This window comes from Rhipicephalus microplus, chromosome 3 (assembly GCF_043290135.1).
Source record: "Rhipicephalus microplus isolate Deutch F79 chromosome 3, USDA_Rmic, whole genome shotgun sequence".
NCBI lineage: Eukaryota > Metazoa > Arthropoda > Arachnida > Ixodida > Ixodidae > Rhipicephalus > Rhipicephalus microplus.
This window is the reverse complement of record NC_134702.1, coordinates 207,650,580-207,656,579: the sequence shown is the minus strand read 5'-3', so window position 1 is coordinate 207,656,579 and position 6,000 is coordinate 207,650,580.

The following is a 6,000-nucleotide window of genomic DNA, read 5'->3' as shown; positions in this document are numbered from 1 at the left end:
CATTACTGTGATTACATGTTGTATTTTGAAGCCCATAAACAGGACACGTGTGTTGTAAATCAAGAACGTAATTTTGCACTGCATTTCCGAGCAAGGGCCGTTAAATATTAGTGCATTTCTAAGTGCGCACGTGTTTGTGTGGTAGAACACCTTCTTGCCACGCCTACAGTACCCAGGACTGGCCCCCTTGGCCATCTACTTTATTGCCACCATGCTCTCTCACACCATTAGGGAGACCTTTCAGGTTAGCCATTTACCAAGGAATGCACATGCAAAATATGTGGTTAGGCGCAAGGCTCGAGCCCGCTCCTTCATGGACGTTGCGCGCAAAAACATTAGGGAGGTTTAGAATAACGTTTGCATGTGTTGCAGGCATTGCTTTAGTTGCAGGCGCCATATGAGTTTTCACTAGCGTTTCCTACTCCAAAGGAAAAGTCTAGGAACTTCTGCCCCTACCACTAACTGAAATGCACGAAAGCTATACAGAGCACATTGCGGGCCTCGCGGGCCACGATTGCCGCACGCTGTTTCAGATTTTCTGCGGGTGGGCCGTGAACGCGAATTGTGGCTCACGTTACGACGCATGTGCAGTGGCAGCAAACGCACCAACAGGGCTAACGGTGCGCTATTCTTTACTCTACACTGCTTTGAGCACTTACGTTGATGTTGCGCAGTAGAGGCAGACAGATTCATTTGTAGCTGCTGTAGCTGATCCACATGGGACCATCCTTACTGAAGTTTTCGTTAGACATGTCACGGTTGCAGTGGCTGAAGTAGCTGCTATCGCACTATCTAATAACGGCTTCTCGCAGCCTTATATCTACACCGACTCCAGATGAGCCATGCGGGTTTTTCTATGTGGTCTCATCTAGAAAGAAGCGGTGGCTACAGTCAATCGAAGACCGCGTGATGTCTTTCACACTACTGTATGGTTCCCAGCGCACATTGTAATCAATGTACATCTTAGCATCTCCAACGCGAACGAACTAGTTCATGACCAAGCACGAGGTCGGACTTTCCACGATGGTCCCTGTACGCTAGAAAGTCTGGATTGGGAGCATAAATCTGACCCATTACACTCTATTCACGAAATAGTGAAACACTATCAACTTGAGCGCAGACAATTTCTGCTCCCAAATCCAAATCTGACAAGACCTCAATTTTCTACTCTCAGAATGTTACAACCGGGATCTTTCACGCCGAGAAGAAGGTTCAGTCTCTTGCTTTGGGCATCGATCCACGCTGCCCTGAGTGCCATGAAGAATATTGCTCACTAGCTCACATGCCCTGGCAATGTTCGGCGTTACAAAATGCATGAGAGCAAGGCCTCAGAAGCAGCGATCTCGAAAAACAACTAAGGGCTGTTCGAAGAGCCCACGTTGCGGTCGGAGGACCATGGTTTTCTGAACCCAGCGTGGGCGTGGCCCACAAATACGACTGTGTAGTTCTTGAGGACCCAATGAAGTGTGTTGACTGAGTGATACGCAAACTGCTTCAACCCTGCTCGGATCCGCAATTTTAGGGGCGAAGCTTTTTAGAGTGTGGGTCGTTAACTCATAATAGTATGTTGGAGTATTCTGGAAGAAATCTACAGGGGATCAACTGCTACCATAGTGCTTCATAAAAAAAGCAACAGAATACCAATAAAGAAGGCTGTAAGGCAGGGGGACACAATCTCCCCAATGCTATTCACTGCGTGCTTACAGGACGTTTTCAGAAGCGTAGAATGGGAACAGTTAGGGATAAGAGTTAATGGAGAGTACCTCAGTAACCTGCACTTCGCCGATGACATTGCATTGCTGAGTAACTCAGGGGACGAATTGCAACTCATGATTATGGAGTTAGACAAGGAGAGCAGAAAGGTGGGTCTTAAAATTAATCTGCAGAAAACGAAAGTAATGTACAACAACCTCGGAAAGGAGCAGCGCTTTGCGATAGGTAATAGTGCACTTGAAGTTGTAAAAGACTATGTCTACTTAGGGCAGGTAATAACCGCAGAGCCTAACCACGAGATTGAAGTAACTAGAAGAATAAGAATGGGGTGGAGCACATTCGGCAGGCACTCTCAAATTATGACAAGTAGATTGCCACTGTCCCTCAAGAGGAAAGTATATAACAGCTGTATCTTGCCGGTACTTAGCTACGGAGCAGAAACCTGGAGACTCACAAAGAGGGTTCAACTTAAATTGAGGACGACGCAGCGAGCAATGGAAAGAAAAATGGTAGGTGTAACCTTAAGAGACAAGAAGAGAGCAGAGTGGATTAGGGGACAAACGGGAGTTAAGGATATCATAGCTGCAATAAAGAAGAGGAAATGGACATGGGCCGGGCATGTAGCACGTAGACAGGATAACCGCTGGTCATTAAGGGTCACCAACTGGATTCCCAGAGAACGGAAGCGGGGTAGGGGGAGACAGAAGGTTAGGTGGGCAGATGAGATTAATAAGTTTGCGGGTATAAATTGGCAACAGCAAGCACAGAACCGGGTGAACTGGCGGAACATGGGAGAGGCCTTTGTCCTGCAGTGGACGTAGACAGGCTGATGATGATGATGATGAGTATGTTGTAGTAGCACTTTGTTGTGCTTGTTTGCTTTTAGAAATCGATCATCAAATTGTGTTGTGTGAATATGTACTGCTCGTCCTGCGACTTGCAAGACGCTCCATCGCTTTTTTGTGAAGCGCGTGGGCCCTTCGGTGTCCTGCATATCACGTAACGAGGAAAACAGCCAGAGGGACTCTTTGTCAGGTGGTATCGACAGATACGATCCCTAAGTGGCACAAATATATAAAGAGGTAGAGTCCGGGGGAGCGATCGACGTAGGCACGAGAACCAACTGAATTCAAAAGTAGGGTATATTAACATGCAGGGTGGCAGGAATAGGTTGAAGTAGGAAGAGATAGAAGAACAGCTAAGAGAGGATAAGCTGATTGTATATGGCTTTGTAGAAACACGTATTTGAAACATTGAAGAATTACCTAGCAATCCCGACTACGCATGAGAATATTATGGTAGAGTAGAAGTCAGCAGAAAAAGGGGGGGAGGCGGTATTGGGGCATTTATTCATAAAATACAGACTGGCAAAGGGACAATCAGCAGTGCAGGGAACACTTATTTCTAAGAGGGAAAATGGCAGGGTAGATGACGCTCCAGGGTTTTGTATAGTTGTGGACCGGGGCAGAAGCCAGAGAGGGAAACTAAAAAATAGTGCACTGCATAGAAAATGACATTATTGAACTAGAAGAAGAGTGCGAGGTAATTATAGTAGCAGATATGACTGAGGAAATAGAAGATATAGATAGATATACTGACCGAACAGAAAAAAATGCGAATGATTATGTGTGATAGGCTTGATTTCATCATTTGCAACAGTACCGAGATGTGCGAAGGGCAGATAGCATGGGAGGTGGGAAGGCTACAGCCGACGATAGATTACGCATTGATGTCCCATAAGATGTATGATCGGCTAAGGGTGATGAACATAGATGAGTATGAGTCCAGAAGCTCAGGTATTGATCAGTGCTACGCTTCATCGCTCCGGCAGACGAGATAGTTCCGGGGGAATGGGAAAAGCAACGGGGCCTGCGAGACGACTCCGAAGCGATGGAATGCGTAGGCCAAAGACGGCGTCCCTCTCGGTCTATGGTAGGTGCGGACGCTCGGTTTCAGCGCGACTTCCAGTCTCCGTTATTTGGACATCTGTGTCGCCTGTGTGAAAGTTTGTGGTTTGACCAGAACTTATCTGCGTTGACAAGCAACCTGCAAACAGTCTGGCAGCCCCTAGCGGACTCGTATAGAAGTAACCTAAAGGTGGCCTAGAAACGACGTAGCATCACATTGTTGTTTGACGCCTTTTGCGTCTTAGTGCCGTCTTCACCACTTCTATTAGAGCGAAAATTTTTTGCCTCACTTGTTTGCGGTGAGCACGGAAAGCACAATGCAGCAAAGCCAACCCACACAATAGGAGTATGCGCGCACCAACTAGAAATATGGCACACGACGCACGTATATCGTAGAACGCGAGGGCTTACATTCGCAATTGTACTTAGAAAAACTACTTTCCACATAGTAGAACAATGGCTCACTACTTATGCACCGTACAACACTGTAGTTTATATTTGCAGCATGTGTGGGTCACGCAATCCGCTCGCGGCCGTCACCGTAGGTGGGATGCAGTTGGCACGCAGGGTAAAACAGGCTGCCGTCCGCGAACATGCGCGCGCACGCCGTCATGTTCATGGCTATTATAAATTAGGCTGCATCATGCTAGATCACCCTGTATCGCTATACATTGTTAATGAAGGCGCTACAGAAAGCAATGATGCAATATAATCCCTTCAGTGATATCACGTTTGTAAGGAGGCTGGATTACGTTACAGTGACAAAGATTTTGGCAGTCTGCCGGAGTAATAACAAAGGCAATTCTTGGGATGTATAGAATCGACCGTGAAAGCAGGAAAGTGCGCGTTTAATGAATGCTTAAGGAATCTAAACTTGACGCCGTGCAGCTTATTTATATGTGTTTTTATTGAACTTGAACCTACAAAACTATCTTGCTGAACAGTCAAATCACACGTGCGTCATAGTGGGTCAGTCGGCCTTTCTTAGATTTCTTCCGTGAACGCTAGCTTTGGAAAGATTCCATTTGGATGAGAGAAGGCTTAGCGTATAGCCAGCTCTCTTTACGAATGTGTGAACTGAATGTGATGCGAACCGAAGGAATAAATTTACAGGCAGTGCCTAGATGAAATCTTTTTAAGGTCGAGCTCAGCCCGGTATGCGGCGTGAACACCCTTACTGTGCTCTGGCGCCCCTCCCCTCCTACGTTCATTCCCCCTTGTCGTGCGTTTCGGCATCGCTGTCAGTGGCGTTAACACTCCCATTGCACATGCACGTCCCCTTCCCCTCTCTCCCTATTCGTAGCTCTCTCTCTCTTGCCTTACAAAGCCAACGCAGGCAGTGTCTGATAGCAAGTTTTTTTATTAAAAAAAAACTGACTGCTCCCACTGCACAACCATTCACTGGCCACTCCATATATATAGACACTGTATCTTGACCTCCAAGGTCGTGCCGGTGGGAGATTTCTATTATGCTTTGTTCAACAATAAAAATTCACAGCGTGCGCGTAGACTAAAATAGGACTGCAGGTATCTGCGCCCAAACGGAGTTTTCTGTCCCTCATTGCCCATTAGTGGTGATTAACATTTTCCAGTAGGAAACAGCAGTCTATCACTGCGTGCATGGCGCATCCCCAGGTTTCCCTATTGCGCAGCGCCACGGTCAGAGCTAGCGTCAACATAGCCTCTAGTGTAAGCGTTAGCGTCCGCTGCTTCGCATCTACGCATGGTTCCTTTCAAGGGGAGATGCCGTAATTTCTTTTCTTGTCGTTTCTCTGCCTCACTTTTTTCATAGAATCAACTTTCACCCAATATGAAAATTGTACGTTAAATACCGAACGCCGACGATTTGTTGTCTTTTATCTCTCGGTTATTTTTATGGGATTTCATAACTGTGCTACTTGTATATGAAACAGTTATCATTGTGCATCCTGCTTATTTTGCTCTATTTGAGTATGCATATGTTATTTCTTATGCAGCTGTGTATGTTTGTGTACGCGTAGGGTAACGTGCACTTTTTGTTTAGTTTTTTTCAATATATTTCTGATCTAGACAAATTACGGCTATTGGCTGCAGCAATCAGACCGCTACATTCCGATAAACGTAACATACGCTGTCAAATTCAACTCCTGCAGAGTACTTTGAGGAATACACCTTCTCCCTTTTAATTTGCCTCTTTATGAGCACTGTCAGCAAAGGTTCTGCTTGGACATTGATGTACATTCAAGCCGCTCATAACGAGGTGTTGTTGAAGTTGTGGGCAATTTATGAGCTGTATACGGGCGTTGCGCTTCTTCGACATGACACGTTGGGCCGACAGCTTTGAGCGCTTGACATTCTTAATGCACGAGGGCACAAGTACTGTATTTTAAGCGCACCCCGG